Genomic DNA, 17,938 nt, shown 5'->3' with positions numbered 1-17,938 from the left:
CCAAGTGTTCACAAACTAGGCAGAAGAAATACCTGGCTTTGAAACAGTAGGTTGTTTCTTTGGGGGCTAAATTTCAACTGAGGTATCCTTGTAAATGTTTGATCTATTTAGATCAACATTCACATGTTTTCTATGACCCTCACAACTTCAATTCTTGCTTGAAGGTAGAGGAGTAACTGTGCTGTGATGGATGTGAGAGAGTCTATCTTCCTGAAGTTCAGTCCTTTTTTTATGTTACTGGGGGGGCTTCCATTGTTTTTCCACTGTTTTTCTTATTTAGTAATTTAGAATGTGATACTCCTTCTAAAATGTGAATTGTGATTTCTCCTTTGTTTGTGAGCTGATCTATAAAGGGAATAAACTTTAATCAAAATACTTTAAAAGTCTGTAAATTCTATGTACTAGGTGGATTTGCAGATAAGGTATACTTCTTTACAAAACATTTGGTCTGAAAGCTCCACGATTAATAACTAAAAAAAATTAATTTAATCCCTTAAAGCATTCTGAATAACATCACTGGCCAATCAGACTAAGAAAAAAGAACAGGAAGTTTTAAAAAAAACTCTAAACAGAGAAAAAGCTTTCTATTCCAAAAAACACAGTCTCCAGCACTACTGCTTAGCCACTTACTGCAAAGAGTAGCCAGTTCCAAAAAATCAAAAGGATATGTACACAAAAAAACTCAAACACTTATCTGTATCTATAATTCTAACATCCAAATCACTGCAGGAAGAGTCTCATAAAGGTTCTTCTATCCACCAATGTTTCAATCAAAGTTTATAATCCACATAGGAGTCTTTCCTGCCGATTTGTCAAAATATTTCAACAGCTCTGATTATATCACAGATAAGGAAGACACACATCAAAATTAATCCTCGACAAGGGCCACTTGTTTCACTTCATGCTGTTTCAGGAGGAGAAACTATAACACATCTAAACCCAAGGCCACTGAGTGTTATAGTGGTGACCATGAAATACTTGGAATAAAATCCCTTCCCTTTTTTCCCAGTGGAATGGGCTTGACTGCATTGGCCTGCATAAAAGAGTTCCTTTGTAAGCAATTTTTGATACAGAAAGCTCAACTTTATAGTCTCGGTGGGCAATTTAGCGGAATTCTTTCCAATTGCAGAGAGTAGTCTGTACAGACTATTTTGAGAACCCACCAATCTAAGTTTGCAAGGGGCCACCTTGCTTAGAAAAAAAACTCAGCCTCCCTCCTAAAGGAAGGTCTTCTACAATAGCTACTTTTATTGCAGCTATGCTCTTCTGGAGGCAGTCAAAAGTTCGCCCCTTGTTTTGACTGAGGAACAAGCTGAGACTTCTGAGCCCTCTGCTGCCATGGACAGGAGCAAGAGCTCTGGTATTCTGGGGCAGCCATGAGGGGGTAGGAAACCTATACCTTTGAGAGTAACAGGCTCTCCATTGCCTTCCAGTTAAATACTTCCTAGATGAGGAGGTTGAGTCAGGAGTGGGCCAGGACAACAACTTGATGGTCTAAGATCACTTCATGATGAAGTCAGCTATCTCCTCCACCTTGTCACCAAAAGGATTGTCACCCCAGCACAGAATGCCCACCAATATCTACTGAATCACTGGTTCCAGGTCTGGGGCACACAGCCAGGCATGTCTGTGCAACCCAATACCCATGGCAAAGGCCTGGACGCCATATCAAAAGCATCACAGAATGTCCAGATCATGTGATTTCCACACTCCCACTGCTTGGCTACTATCTGACAGAGTTCCTCAGCTCTCTCTGAGGGAAGAGTTTCTGTGAACTCTGCCATACTGCACACAATGTTCCACAAGTGCATGCTCATTAAGAGCTGGTAAGAAGCTATATAGGTGGCAAGTATAGCATTCTGAAAACATTGCTTCCCAAAAGATTCCAATGTTCGAGCCTCTCTCCCCAAGAGCACAGAAGAGTGAGTCTTGAAACTCTAGGCTCTTATGAGAGTGGATTTGACCACCATGGAATGGTGAGGAAGTTGTAGCTTCTCGAATCTGGGAGTCTTCTGGACTCTATAGAGTAGATCTTCTTGTTAACCCAATGTACAGAGAGGGGTGTCTCCCACTGTTTCATCTGTACATTCTTAAGGACTCTGCAGGGGCACTGCCACAACTTTCTTTGGCAGGGAATAAAACTGAAAGATGTTCAACAACTCAGCCCTGGGCTCATCCTCACTCTCCAACTCAAATCAGAAAGGCTTAGCCACCTCTTGAACAAAATCAGAAAAGGAGAGCTCCTTTGGCGGGTAACTTTCTCCATTCATGGGGAAAGATGGGGTCTGAAGGTACATCAAGGGACACTTTCCTCCAAGAGGTTCTCTGGTGCTTCCTCAGATGTTCAGGAGTAGTCCCAAGTCAGACTTGTAATCCTCTAAGGACGTATGCCTTCCTTGGTCTGACAGCCTGGGCTTGAGTGCCGAGGAACTGGTGATCTCTGTGGCCCTGAGAAAGCTTCCTCCCCCAAGACACTGGAGATGGTCATTAGCTCAGTGTGCACTGACTCCAATGCATTTTGAGGCGACCTCGGGGGGGGGGGGGGGGTTGGAGGGGGAGCGGTGGCGGCGGCGACCACGGGGGGGGGGAGCGGGGAGCGGCGGCAACCAAGGGGGGGGGTGGAGGGGGAGCGGCAGCTGCGGTGATCTCGGGGGGGGGGAGCGGTGGCGACCTCGGGGGGCAGGGTGGCAAGGGTGGCAGGGGCGGGGCCCCGGGGGCGGCCTTGCCCCGGGCCTGGCCCAGTCTCTCGGCGGTCCTGCTGACAGGAAGGAGGATAATTTAGCAATGAGTTGTATGTTACTGTGGTGGTGTGCACTGTTTTTTTCTGACAGCACACACTTTTTAATGTAGCAGTAATTTGCATGCTCCTTGTTAACTTCATCGGTAGACTTTTATTATCAAGCCATGTGCTCAGCCATTGGCGTATAGCTGAAATACAAGCTTTCTGCATCAACCTGTGAGTCAGAAGGTTACAAAATCTAGTCACCATGGCAAAACTGCCACTCAGAAGCCCTGTCCTGGAGTTTCCAGGAATTAATTGTCAAACAGGCAGGACACTGCTGCAAGCAACCCCGGGGAAAACTCATAGGGGTTTCATAAATAATAATAAGGAAGGAAGGAAAAGATTGATTATAATGCCAAGGTTTATGGAGTAAGACAACAGGCACAAAGACACTCACTGACAAAAAAATAAACTTTTATAAGGTAAACACAATAATATTCTCAAGAGATTTTTGGGGTAACAGAGAAGGGAATGTGTGTAGTGTGCTCTGGTCTAGGGGTATAATAAGAATATATGAATGTTGGCAGTTATAATTACACATTAACTCTGGGATTCCAAATATGGCGTCTTAATTTCTGCGTGAAAATCAAAGCGTATTCTATAACAATGCACGTAACTTAATTGGTTAACTAGATAATCAGCGCTGTTAATTGGATGTTAACAAGCAATTATCAGCACTAATTGGCATTAAGATTTACGTGCACAATTCATTACGCGTATACTATAATGTGGTGCACCTAAATTCTATAGTTGAAAAGAAGGCATGGCTATGGGCAGGGCGTGGGCATTTCTAACATCTATGTGTGTTGTTACAGAATACACCCACTCTGTGCCTAATTTAGGTGTCGGGATTTATGCCAAATAAAACATGATGTAAATGGCTGCGACTACATTTGGTCACGTGGAGAGGCACTCGGCATTATTCTATATACCGTGTGGAAATTTAAGCCTATTCTATCAAATTTAGGTGTACTTTACAGAATACGCCTCGGCATATTTTTTTTCCACGCAGAATTTTCAGGCGCCTTATATAGAATCTAGCCCTAAATGTAAAACTGCTTTTTATGTATATATATAGCCTCTTCTAGTGGTGGACTTAGGGGATGTGTATTTTTCTTGTATGAATGTTTCCTTTTTATATTTTACCTTCTGTATCCCTTTCCTTCAATTTTCAGATGGTAATTTGAAATGTCAAATAAAAAGTAACAATAACATTCATGCAATTTATTGCTCATCTAATGAATTCTGACTGTACATATCAGTCGTTTTGTGATAGCACATCAAATTAATTCCATTCAATTAAACAACAACAACACTCCACTGAACCATACATTAACCTCCATCCCGTCCTCCTTTTCATAAGCAGAATTCATGGTATTGTTGATGATTTTTTCAATATTGTTAGTGCAGAAGTGAGGCTACCACATGCAGCTAGCTTGCTCAAACTGAAAACATAATTCCTAGTGGTAATAACATCATTAGTTTACACAGGCCAAAACAAAGCGGCAGTGTCCTAAAGTAAAAATACTAGGACTAGGGGTCATGCAATGAAGCTACTAAGTAGTAAATTTAAAACAAAGCGGAGAAAATATTTCTTCACTCAAAGTGTAATTAAACTCCGGAATTCAATGCCAGAGAATGTGATAAAAGCGGTTAGCTTAGCAGGATTTTTAAAAGGCTTGGATAATTTCCTAAAAAAACAAAAAGTCCACAAACCATTATTAAGATGGACTTGAGGAAAATCCACTGCTTATTTCTTGGACAAGCAGCATAAAATCTGTTTTACTGTTCTGGGATCTTGCCTGGTACTTGTGAACTGGATTGGCCACAGTTGGAAACAGGATACTGGGCTTGATGGACCTTCGGTCTGTCCCAGTATGGCAATGTTTATGTTCTTATGACGACGCTATTCATAATACAGCTGAATATTGCCACTATGAGGGTAATTTCAAAACAGGGTGCCATGAGTAGGCAGCCACATATGCACTATTTTATAAAGAAAAATAGGAACCCTCTTTGGGCCAGATTCTATATAAGGCGGCTAAAAAAAACCATATGGTAAATATTTCTGCCTAAGCATATTCTATAAGCGGTGCCTAGATTTAGGCAGAGCATATAGAATATGCTTAGTTGATATCACAATGTCTAAAAGTTGGTGCATCCATTTACACCAACGAAAATGTTGCGTAATTCCTTGTATGTAAATTTACGTGCACTGAGCCATATTCTATAACTATACGTGTAAATTTCGGAATGCTCACAAAAACGTCCATTTCTTCGCCCATAACCATGCCCCTCTTGAACTGTGCACATTAGAATTTTGGCACAGTACATTACTGAATACACCTAGGGGCCCTTTTACTAAGCATAGGCACCTACACGCACCAATTCAGAACTACCTCCAGCTACTGCGTGACCTGGGCGGTAATTTCATTATTTATACACGCCAGAAAATATATTTTATTTTCCAGTGAATGGCGCTAACCGGGCAGTAATCAGCATTGTACACGCGCTGACGATTACCGCCCGGTTAACGTGTGACCACTAAAGGAATGGGTGACGGTAAGGTCTCAGGCCCAAAATGGATGCACACCAATTTTCATTTTGCCGCACATCCATTTTCGGCCAAAAAAAGGCCTTTTTTGCGGGTGTGCTGAAAAATGGACCTGCGCACATCCAATACATGCGTGTACAACAGCACAGGCCATTTTTCGGCGCACCTTAGTAAAAGGACCCCTTAGTGAGTTGTGCGTATAAACTATAATTATTGCCAATTAGTGCTCATTGTTGCTTCTTAAGTGCTGCTATCAACACTGATTAGCTTGTTAAGCCAATTAAGTTATGCGCATGGTTATGTAATACACGTAGATTTCGGTGTAGAATGGTAGGCGCGCTATATAGGATCCAGCAATTTAAGCGTTTTTATAAAATGGTGCCTAAATAGGTGCATATTGTCTTCTTAAACTAGGCCCTTATAAAATTACACTCCACCAAGGGTAATTCTATTATGGGTTGCCTAGCTAGGAACAGCTAGTCGCAAGTAGTTGCCTATTTTGGTGCTATTTTGTAAAGACAACTTAGGCCTATGGGGCTTTATAAAAGTAAAAATAGGTACCTGTAGCAGATATTCTCTGAGGACAGCAAGCTGATTATTCTCACAACTGGGTCGACGATCTGCATCGGCCCGGGAATCGGCATAATAAAGCAAAAAATAAAAGTTTGCTAGAGCCTTCTGCGTGCAGCGCACATGCGCAGACTGATTTCCTGCCCATTGCGTGACCGCACTCCTCAGTTAAGTGTTAAAGCAGAAACAAATAAACTACTCCAAGGGGAGGTGGCCAGGATTGTGAAAATAATCAGCCTGCTGTCCTCAGAGAATACCTGCTACAGGTAAGTATCTTCGCTTTCTCCGAGGACAAGCAGGCTGGATTATACTCACAAGTGGGGTATCCCCAGTGCTTTTTTTGTGCCAGTACAGTGTACCGGCACAGCACCTTTTTTGTGAGGTCCGGCTCACCTGCCTGCTCCCTTCCATTCGTGCACGCGTGCTCCCCCCGCCCTCCCTCAGCTCCCTGACTTTCCTTGAAATCTTTAATTTACCCGAAGTCGCAGAGAACCGGCAGTAAAAACAGCTGGCAGACAGGCTTGCCTCCTCGTCACTTCCCTTCCCTCTCAGCGCGTCTCGCCCTCGCGGAAAGGAAATTACATCAGAGGAAGGCGGGACCCGCTGAGAGGGAAGGGAAACGACGAGGAGGCAAACCTGCCTGCCTACCAGCTGTTTTACTGCTGGTTCGCCACAACTTCAGGTAAATTAAAGATTTCAAGGAAAGTCGTGGAGCTGAGGGAGAGTGGGGGGGCTAAGGGAGGGTGGGGGGCTGGGGTTTGAACGAATCGCTGGAGATGGCAGGGACGAAGAGCAGGGGAGAGAGGAGAATTGCTGGACATGGAGGGCAGAGGAGAGAGGAGACATGCTGGACATGGATGGGAGGGGAGGGCAGGGAAAAGAGAATTGCTGAATATGGATGGGAGGAGAGGTCAGGGGAGAGAGGAGAATCGTTGGACATGGATGGAGGGGAGGGAAGAGGAGAGGAGAATCGTTGGACATGGATGGCATGGGAGGACAGGGGGCAGAGGAGAATCGCTGGACATGGATGGGAGGGTAGGGCAGGGAAGAGAGAATTGCTGGACATGGATGGGAGGGGAGGGCAGGGGAGAGAGGAGAATCACTGGATATGGATGGTAGGGGAGGGCAGGGGAGAGGAGAATCGCTGGACATGGATGGTAGGGGAGGACAGGAGGCAGAGGAGAATCGCTGGACATGGATGGTAGGGGAGGACAGGAGGCAGAGGAGAATCGCTGGACATGGATGGCAGGGGACGACAGGGGCAGAGGAGAATCGCTGGACATGAATGAGAGGGGAGGGCAGGGGAGAGAGGAGACATGCTGGACATGGATGGGAAGGGAGGGTAGGGAAGAGAGAATTGCTGGACATGGATGAGAGGGGAGAGCAGGGGAGAGAGGAGACATGCTGGACATGGATGGTAGGGGAGGGCAGGGGAGAGGAGAATCGCTGGACATGGATGGCAGGGGACGACAGGGGCAGAGGAGAATCGCTGGACATGAATGAGAGGGGAGGGCAGGGAAGAGAGGAGACATGCTGGACATGGATGGGAAGGGAGGGTAGGGAAGAGAGAATTGCTGGACATGGATGAGAGGGGAGGGCAGGGGAGAGAGGAGACATGCTGGACATGGATGGAATGGGAGGGGAGGGAAGAGAGAATTGCTGGACATGGATGGGAGGGGAGGGCAGGGGAGAGAGGAGAATAGCTGGACATGGATGGGAGAGGAGGGCAGGGAGAGGAGAATCGCTGGACATGGATGGCAGGTGAGAACAGGGAGCAGAGGAGAATCACTGGACATGGATGAGAAGGGAGGGCAGGGGAGAGAGGAGACATGCTGGACATGGATGGGAGAGGAGGGCAGGGAAGAGAGAATTGCTGGACATGGATGGGAGGGGAGGGCAGGGGAAAGAGGAGAATAGCTGGACATGGATGGGAGAGGAGGGCAGGGGAGAGGATAATCGCTGGACATGGATGGCAGGGGAGGACAGGGAGCAGAGGAGAATCACTGGACATGGATGAGAGGGGAGGGCAAGGGAGAGAGGAGACATACTGGACATGGATGGTAGGGGAGGACAGGGGGCAGAGGAGAATTGCTGCACATGGATGAGAGGGGAGGGCAAGGGAGAGAGAAGACATACTTGACATGGATGGTAGAGGAGGTCAGCGAAGAGAGATTCGCTGGACATGGATGAAAGGGGAGGGCAGGGGAGAGAGGAGAATCATTGGACATGGATGAGAGGGGAGGGAAGGGGAGAGAGGAGAATCACTGGACATGGATGGCAGGGGAGGACAGGGGAGAGAGGAGAATCGCTGGACATGGGAGGGGAGGGCAGGGGAGAGAGGAGACATGCTGGACATGGATGGAGGGGAGGGAAGACAGGAAGGAGATGCACATGGATGGGAGGGGAGGGCAGGGGAGAGAGGACAAATGCTGGAAATGGATGGAGAGGAGAGCAGGAGATAGAGGAGAATTGCTGGACATGGATGGATGGAGGAGTTGGCAGGGAGAGAGGAGAAATGCTGGACTTGGATGGAGGAGAGGGGAGAGAGAATTATTGCTTTATATGGATACAGGGGAGAGAAGAGAGAGGCAAAATGCTGGAAATGGATGGAGGGGAGAAGAGAGGAGAAGTGCTGGACATGGATGGAGAACAGAAAAAAGAAGATGATGCACATGGATGGAGATGAGGGAAAGGGAAGAGAGGAGAAAAACTGCAAATGGATGGAGAAAATAGGCAAAAGCTGGATCCACGTTATACCTCCTCCGGTCAATTCCACGGAGGAGGACCCAGCTTTTACTTATGGATGTAGGGCAAGAAATGAAGAAGAAAGGAGGAAAGTAAAGAAATATATAGAAAGGAAGCCCTGAAAACGGAGTTAAGAGAAAGAGAAAAAGAACAAAACAGCGAAGACGACTAAAATAAAAATTAAAAAATGATGACCTTGTAGAAATCAATTTTAAAAAAGTTTATTGATTATAAAATTAAAAAATGTGATCGGGACTCGACACAGCTGTGTTTCGGCCTGAGCAATCTACCAAAACCCTCATCCACACCCTTGTTACCTCTCATTTGGACTACTGCAATCTGCTTCTTGCTGGCCTCCCACTTAGTCACCTCTCCCCTCTCCAGTCGGTTCAAAACTCTGCTGCCCGTCTCGTCTTCCACCAGGGCCGCTTTACTCATACTACCCCTCTCCTCAAGTCACTTCATTGGCTCCCTATCCGTTTCTGCACCCTGTTTAAACTTCTTCTACTAACCTATAAATGTACTCACTCTGCTGCTCCCCAGTATCTCTCCACACTCATCTTTCCCTACACCCCTTCCTGTGCACTCCGTTCCCTGGATAAATCCTTCTTATCTGTTCCCTTCTCCGCTACTGCCAACTCCAGACTTCGCTCCTTCTGTCTTGCTGCGCCCTATGCCTGGAATAGACTTCCTGAGCCCCTATGTCTTCCCCATCCTTGACCATCTTTAAATCTAGATTGAAAGCCTACTTCTTTAACATTGTTTTTGACTCGTAACCACTTGTATCCACTCGCCTCCACCTACCCTCCTCTCCTCTTTCCTCTACACATTAATTGGTTTGTTTGCTTTATTTTTTGTCTACTAGACTGTAAGCTCTTTGAGCAGGGACTGTCTTTCTTCTATGTTTGTGCAGCGCTGCGTACGCTTTGTAGCACTATAGAAATGCTAAATAGTAGTAGTAGTAGTAGTAGTTTTCACCATACAAAAAAAACTTGTTTTCAATCACGAATAATTATATTGAAAAACTCAGACCGAAGCTTCTGCTCGGGCTATTCTTCCGGTTTCTCGTAAGAATGTATCACGTTGAAAGTGAAACTGAAGCTGTATAGATGCTGACTGGAGCTTACTTCATCTATACAGCTTCAGTTTCACTTTCAATGTGATACATTCTTACAAGAAACCGGAAGAATAGCCTGAGCAGAAGCTTCGGTCTGAGTTTTTCAATATAATTATTCGTGATTGAAAACAAGTTTGTCTGTATGGTAAAAAGACTCCTGATGCAGGCCTGACAGGCCGAAACACAGCTGTGTCGAGTCCCGATCACATTTTTTAATTTTATTATCAATAAAGTTTTTTAAAATTGATTTCTACAAGGTCATCATTTTTTTATTTTAGTCATCTTCGCTGTTTTGTTCTTTGTTTCCTGCAAAGACTTGTTTCTTCTGTTTTTTTGCATGCAACGGAGTTAAGAGAACAGATAGTGAGCAGCAGAATCAGAGACTGGGACCAATATGGATAGAAAAACAAAGTCACCAGACAACAAAGATAGAAAAAATCATTTTATTTTCATTTTAGTGTTTGGAATATGTCCAATTTGAGAATTTACATCTGCTGTCTTATTTTGCACTGGGTATACTGGAGCTGTAACAGCTTATCGAAATTATTTATAATGAAAAAAAAATCACATTATTTTTTCTCCTATATTAGTATAATATTTTCAATGATGTCTGTTTATATGCGCCATGGCTGGTACAAGGGGTGTGGCTAATGTGGGTGTGGTTATAATAGGGGTGGAGTCATATGTGGTGACCTCACCCATAATGAGTACCGGCACCTTTTTTTCTACAAAAATAGCACAGCGTATCCCCAGCATCCAAGCTCATGCAAAACAATAAACATTGGTCAATTGGGCCTCGCAATGGTGAGGACAAAACACAGATTAACCTGAAACTATATACAACTAGCTGAGTGTGTAGCCTGGAACAGAATAAAACGGGCCTAGGTGGATGGAGTTGGATTCTAAACTCCAAACAGATTCTGCAGCACCGACTGCCCAAACCGTCTGTCGCATTTGGTATCCTGCTCAAGGCAGTAGTGTGATGTGAATGTGTGGACTGAAGACCATGTTGCAGCCTTGCAAATCTCTTCAAAGGAGGCTGACTTTAAGTGAGCCACCGACACAGACATGGCTCTGACATTATGAGCCGTGACATAGCCCTCCAGAGCCAGTCCAGCTTGGGCATAAGTGAAGGATATGCAATCTGCTAGCCAATTGGAGATTGTGCGTTTTCCGATGGAGACTCCCCTCCTGTTGGGATCAATAGCCACAAACAACTGGGCGAACTGTCTGAAGGGCTTCGCCCACTCCACGTAAAAGGCCAATGCTCCCTTGCAGTCCAAGGTGTGCAAGCTGCTTTCGCCAGGGTGGGCATAAGAACGGGGAAAGAATGTTGGCAGAACAATTGACTGGTTCAAATGAAACTCTGACACCATCTTTGGCAGGAACTTAGGGTGCGTGCAGAGGACTACTCTGTTGTGATGAAACTTAGTATAAGGTGCATCCACTACTAAGGCCTGAAGTTCACTGACCCTACGAGCTGAAGTAACAGCCACCAAGAAAATGACCTTCCAGGTCAAGTACTTCAGATGGCAGGATGGGACCAGGCTGCTGGCATCGGCATTTAAAAAGGATATAGAGCAGCTTTTAAACTAGAAATGGGGGGAAGGCCGACAGTCACTCAAAAGCGCATGGTTCAGGATAAGGTATCTTTCAAAGATATCACCAAACCAGGGTTGATAGGGTATCCTGATAGTGAGGTTGCAAAAGAGACCATAGTAGATCAGGAGGGGCATAACTGAATGAAAACGCCTATCTCCATGGGCGTTTATCTCCAAGAACGGGTCCGTGAAGGGGCGGACCGAACCGTATTTTGGGAAAAAATAGACGCCCATGTTTTATTCAACAATGTGTGAGCTGGGCGTTTTTGTTTTTCAGCGATAATGGAAAATGAAAGCGCCCAGCTCAAAAACGAATAAATCCAAGGCATTTGTTCGTGGGAGGGGCCAGGATTCGTAGTGCACTGGTCCCTCTCACATGCCAGGACATCAACCGGGCACCCTAGGGGGCACTTTTACAAAACCAAAAAAAAAAGGTAAAAGAGCTCCCAGGTGCATAGCACCCTTCCCTTGTGTGTTGAGCCCCCCAAATCCCCCTCAAAACCCACTGCCCACAAGTCTACACCATTACTATAGCCCTAAGGGGTGAAGGGGGGCACCTACATGTGGGTACAGTGGGTTTGGGGGGGTTGGACGACTAATAAGCATTAAGCAGCACAATTGTAACAGGTAGGGGGGATGGGCCTGGGTCCACCTGCCTGAAGTCCACTGCACCCCCTAACAACTCCTCCAGTGACCTGCATACTGCTGTCAGGGAGCTGGGTATGACATTTGAGGGTGAAAATAAAAAGTTGAGAAACTTCATTTTTTGTGGTGGGAGGGGGTTAGTGACCACTGGGGGAGTCAGGGGAGGTCATCCCCGATTCCCTCCAGTGGTCATCTGGTCATTTAGGGCACTTTTTGGGGCCTTATTCGTGAAAAAACAGGGTCCAGGAAAAGTGTCCTAAATTCTAGCTAAAAACGCATACTTTTTTCCCATTATCAGTGAAATGCGCCCATCTCTGTTCGGCAGATAACCATGCCCCAGTTCCGCCTTCGCCACACCTCTGACACGCCCCCATCAACTTTGTCCGCATCCGCGACGGATTACAGTTGAAAACGTCCAAAAATCGGCTTTCGATTATACCGCTTTATTCGTTTTTGTGAGATAAACGTCCATCTCCCGATTTAGGTCGGAACTTGGGCGTTTTTCTCGTTCGATTATAAGCAGGCAGGTGTCCTTAAATAAAAATCAGACAAAAGATTGCAAATTAATACTGTCAAGTACTCAGCATCATGTAAATATGAACAACAAAGATACTTTGAAATGTCTATATGCGAATGCCAGGAGCCTAAGAAATAAGATGGGAGAGTTAGAATATATTGCACTAAATGAAAAATTAGATATAATAGGCATCTCTGAGACCTGGTGGAAAGAGGATAACCAGTGGGACACTGTCATACCGGGGTACAAATTATATCATAGTGATAGGGTGGATCAAATTGGTGGAGGGGTAGCATTGTATAATAAGGAAAGCCATGAATCAAATAGATTGAAAATTCTGCAGGAAACAAAACACTTTTTGGAATCACTGTGGATTGAAATTCCATGTGTAAAGGGGAAAAGGATAGTGATAGGAGTGTACTACCGTCCACCTGGCAAGGATAAACAGACGGATGCAGAAATGTTAAAGGAAATTAGGGACACAAACAAACTGGGCAACGTGATTATAATGGGTGATTTCAATTACCCCGATACTGACTGGGTAAATGTAACATTGGGGCACGCTAGGGAGGTAAAATTCCTTGATGAAATCAAGGACAGCTTTATGGAGCAGCTGGTACAGAAGCCGACGACAGAAGGAAAAATTCTAGACCTAGTCCTTAGTGGAGCACATGATCTGGTGCGGGAGGTAATGGTGCTGGGGCCGCTTGATAACAGTGATCATAATATGATCGGATTTGATATTAGCTTTGAAGTAAGTATATATAGGAAATCAAATACGTTAGCGTTTAAACTTTAAAAAAGGAGACAATGATAAAATGAGAAGAACGGTGAAAAAAAAACTTAGTGGAGCAACTGCGAGGGTAAAAAATTTACATCAGGCCTAGATGCTGTTCAAAAACACCATTCTGGAAGCCCAGGCCAAATATATTCCGCGTATTAAAAAAGGAGGACAGAAAACCAAACGACAGCCGGTGTGGTTAAAAAGTGAGGTGAAGGATATCCTTCAGAAAATGAAAGAAGGAACCGACTGAAAATAATAAGAAACAGCATAAGGAATGTCAAGTCAAATGCAAAGCGCTGATAAGGGCAAAGGAAAGGGAAATGGGACTTGATATACTGCCTTTCTGAGGTTTTTGCAACTACATTCAAAGCGGTTTACATATATTCAGGTACTTATTTTGTACCAGGGGCAATGGAGGGTTAAGTGACTTGCCCAGAGTCACAAGGAGCTGCAGTGGGAATCGAACTCAGTTCCCCAGGATCAAAGGTCCACTGCACTAACCACTAGGCTACTCCTCCACTCATGGGAAGGCTAAGAGGGACTTCGAAAAAAAGATTGCGTTGGAGGCAAAAACACATAATAAAAAATTTTTTAGGTATATTAAAAGCAGGAAGCCGGCAAAAGAATCAGTTGGACCGCTAGATGACCAAGGAGTAAAAGGGGCGATCAGGGAAGACAAAGCCGTAGCAGAGAGATTAAATGAATTTTTTGCTTCGGTCTTCACCGAGGAAGAGTTGGGTGGGATACTGGTGCCAGAAATGGTAAGCTGATGAGTTGGAGAAACTTAATGAATTCTCTGTAAACCTGGAGGATGTAATGGGGCAGTTCTACAAACTGAAGAGTAGCAAATCTCCTGGACTGGATGGTATTCATCCAAGAGTACTGATAGAACTGAAAAATGAGCTTGTGGAGCTATTGTTAGTAATATGTAATTTATCCTTAAAATCGAGAATGGTACCGGAAGATTGGAGGGTGGCCAATGTAACACCGATTTTTTAAAAGGATCCAGAGGAGATCCGGGAAATTATAGACTGGTGAGTCTGACGTCGGTGCCGGGCAAAATGGTAGAGACTATTATTAAGAACAAAATTACAGAGCATATTCAAAAGCATGGATTAATGAGACAAAGAGGCATATTTTCAAAGCACTTAGCCTTCCAAAGTTCCATAGAAACCTATGGAACTTTGGAAGGCTAAGTGCTTTGAAAATATGCCTCAAAGTCAATATGGATTTAGTGAAGGGAAATCTTGCCTCACCAATCTACTACATTTCTTTAAAGGAGTGAACAAACATGTGGATAAAGGTGAGCCGGTTGATATTGTATATCTGGATTTTCAGAAGGCGTTTAACAAAGTACCTCATAAAAGACTCCAGTGGAAATTGGAGAGCCATGGGATAGGAGGTAGAGTTCTATTGTGGATTAAAAACTGGTTAAAAGATATAAAACAGAGAGAGTAGGGTTAAATGGTCAGTATTCTCAATGGAGAAGGGTAGTTAGTGGAGTTCCCCAGGGGTCTGTGTTGGGACCGCTGCTTTTTAACATATTTATAAATGACCAAGAGATGGGAGTAACTAGTGAGGTAATTAAATTTGCTGATGACACAAAGTTATTCAAAGTAGTTAAATCGCGGGAGGATTGCGAAAAATTACAAGAGGATCTTACAAGATTGGGCGTCTAAATGGCAGATGAGGTTTAATGTGAGCAAGTGCAAAGTGATGCATGTGGGAAAGAGGAACCCGAATTATAGTTACGTCATGCAAGGTTCCACTTTAGGAGTCACGGACCAAGAAAGGGGTCTAGGTGTCGTCATTGATGATACGTTGAAACCTTCGGCTCAGTGTGCTGCTGCGGCTAAGAAAGCAAATAGAATGTTAGGTATTATTAGGAAAGGAATGGAAAACAAAAATGAGGATGTTATAATGCCTTTGTATCGCTCCATGGTGCGACCGCACCTCGAATATTGTGTTTACCGCAGGACACCGCAGTGCGTCTCACGGTTAACCTTTTTAAGGTGTGGTATGTTTGCACTAGCGCTTCCTGCAGCTTAGTAAAATGACCCTAAGCGAATTGGGTAAATTGGAGTCTTATCTTATTTTTAGAAAGCAGCTCAAGGCTTTTTTTTATTTCAAGAGGCATTTAGGTAGGCCACTTTGTAATCTTTGGCATTTGTATTAAGAGGTATAAAAATTATGAGTGCTCATGTGTCATTGTCTTAACATAAATATTTTATTGTTAATATTAGATATTTTGATTATGCATATAACATTGTAATCCGCTGGGAACTGTGGACTATGCAGAATATAAATGTTTTAAATAAATAAATAGCGCTGAGTGCTCAGCTAACATGCATACAAACGTACATTCACCCGCATAAGTATTAATATTCTATTCCCTCCCCCCCCCCACCACACACACACAATATTCAGCCAGTGGCAGGTAGCGCTTTTGCTGTCTGCCGTGGGTGTTAAATCTGGATATTCAATGCCAGGCCATTTCCGACAACTGGCACTGAATATCCATTTTCATTTTCGACCTCGGCAATTTAGAAGGTTATGACAATATTCAGTGCTAAGTTAAGTGCTTAGCGGTTAAAGATAGGTTGCACAAATAGCGGGCCTATTTTAAACCGCTAAAAATAGCCAGTTTGGCGCTGAATATCCATATCTAATCGGCTAAGTCACACAATATAGCCAGTTAGCGGCTAGCCGTGAACCACAGATATTCAGCGGGAGACAACCAGTTATCGCCCGGTGATATCCGAAGTTACATGCTACAACACTATTTAAGTGACCAGGAACAGCTCCTGACCGGTTAAATAGTTTTGAATATCGGAACCTATCATTTTAACACACAAATAGATCAAATAATTTATGTGCAAAAGTTATAGAATGAGGGGACATGTGCATATCTTATGACTCCACCCATTATCCATCCAAACTATGCCCTCAAACATACCTACACATGTTGTGTGAAAGGACATGTTTTCTTGTAGCTACATATACTTTTCCACAAATACTCCAGGATTCTATATATAGCACCTCAATTTCCACGCAGAAATCGAAGCATATTCTATAACAATGTGCGTAAATTAATTGGTAAACTAGCTAATCAGCACTTAATTGGATGCTCACAAGCAATTATCAGCACTAATTGGCATTGATTTACACGCACAACTCACTAGGCATTCTATAGTGGTGCGTTTAAATTCCAAATTGCATAGTTGAAAAGAGGGCGAGGCCATGCGCCGGCATGGGCGTTTCTAAAATCTATGTGCATTGTTACAGAATATACCCGCTCTGTGCCTAATTTAGGCATCAGGATATCTTCACGTAAAACATGACATAAATGGCCACACCTAAGGGCCATCTTTACTAAGCCATGATGTAGGTGTGCAAACAGTTTAGAGCACGCTAACACTACAGACACCCATAGGAATATAATGTGTGTCTCTATCATTAGTGCGCACTCATTTTTACCGCACGCTAAAAAGTTAGTGTGCCTACAGCATGGCTTAGTAAACAGGGCCCTAAATTTGGTCGCGTAGAAAGGTGCTCTACGTATTCTATATACCGGGTGGAAATTTAAGCCTGTTCTATAAAATATAGGCGTACTTTATAGAATACACCTAAGCGTATTTTTTTTCCATGTGCAATTTTCAGGCGCCATATATAGAATCTAGCCCATAACCTGTGGGTTCATTTTATAGGACACTCTTTACACATGCAAAAACAGGTTTTACTGGCAAAAATTTCTTCATAAAATTACCCCGTATTATGTACATTTTGCAGCTTATTTCTGTGAGCCTATTTTTAAGTGCATATATCCCCACGCAATTTTACAATAACCATTTTTCACATGTTGAACATGCTTTACATGCAGAAAATGTGTTATAAAATTAACTCCTTTGATTGTCAGCCTTCTTGGCCAGGAAAATACATCACTCAGTTTTGGAAGGTTGATTAATTAAAATGTAGAATCCACACCAAAATCCAAGCCCCTGAGTGTGAACATTAACAAGATTGCTACAGGTTTAACAGGTGCTGAAGGATTCTGTGATCTAAGATTCCTCACTGAGCTTTTGAACATGAGAGGACATCACATCAGTATTCCTGCCTTCCCACACGTTCTATTTTAAGGCTATTCCTAAACTAAATTTTGTGATCAGTTCACACAGCAATTCCACTTCAGCAAACATTCCTTGCTGTCAGAGATGCCTATAGACATGTGTGCAAAGACTCAGAGTCGGCTCTCCTTCCTAATGAGACAAAACTCTGACAGTTCCAGTACAATTCGTCCCCGATTGGACTGCAGTGATAAAATAAAATATTTTGCAGCAAAGGCTGATTTATAATAGACAGCCATTGGTCTGCTCTGCCTTGGCTGTGCACAACAGAACACTGAATTGAAATAAAGAAAACCTGGCAGGCTATGTTAAGCTTTGCCAAAGGTCAGAAAGAGATGAAATGGTTATGTTTGCAGCATATGATTTTGTCCTCATCTTCCCCCCCTTTTTTTTTTCTTTACCTCCCGGGAAAATGGAAGCATAGGTCTCAGTGTTAACATGAATCTTATTTTATGAATTAAATAATTATTATTATCTTTATAGAAATTTTAAAAAGGGA

The 17,938-nt window shown here is 43.8% G+C and overlaps 1 protein-coding gene across 3 annotated transcripts in view; it reads right to left on the bottom strand.

Annotated features, from left to right (window-relative positions):
• The window catches only part of ATPSCKMT (ATP synthase c subunit lysine N-methyltransferase), a 73,680-nt gene that overhangs the window by 13,900 nt on the left and 41,842 nt on the right, over positions 1 to 17,938 (bottom strand). The window lies entirely within an intron of this gene.

This window comes from Microcaecilia unicolor, chromosome 1 (assembly GCF_901765095.1).
Source record: "Microcaecilia unicolor chromosome 1, aMicUni1.1, whole genome shotgun sequence".
Classification (NCBI taxonomy): Eukaryota; Metazoa; Chordata; class Amphibia; order Gymnophiona; family Siphonopidae; genus Microcaecilia; species Microcaecilia unicolor.
Note: the sequence above shows the minus strand (reverse complement) of the source record. Positions and strands in the feature narration are given on the sequence as shown.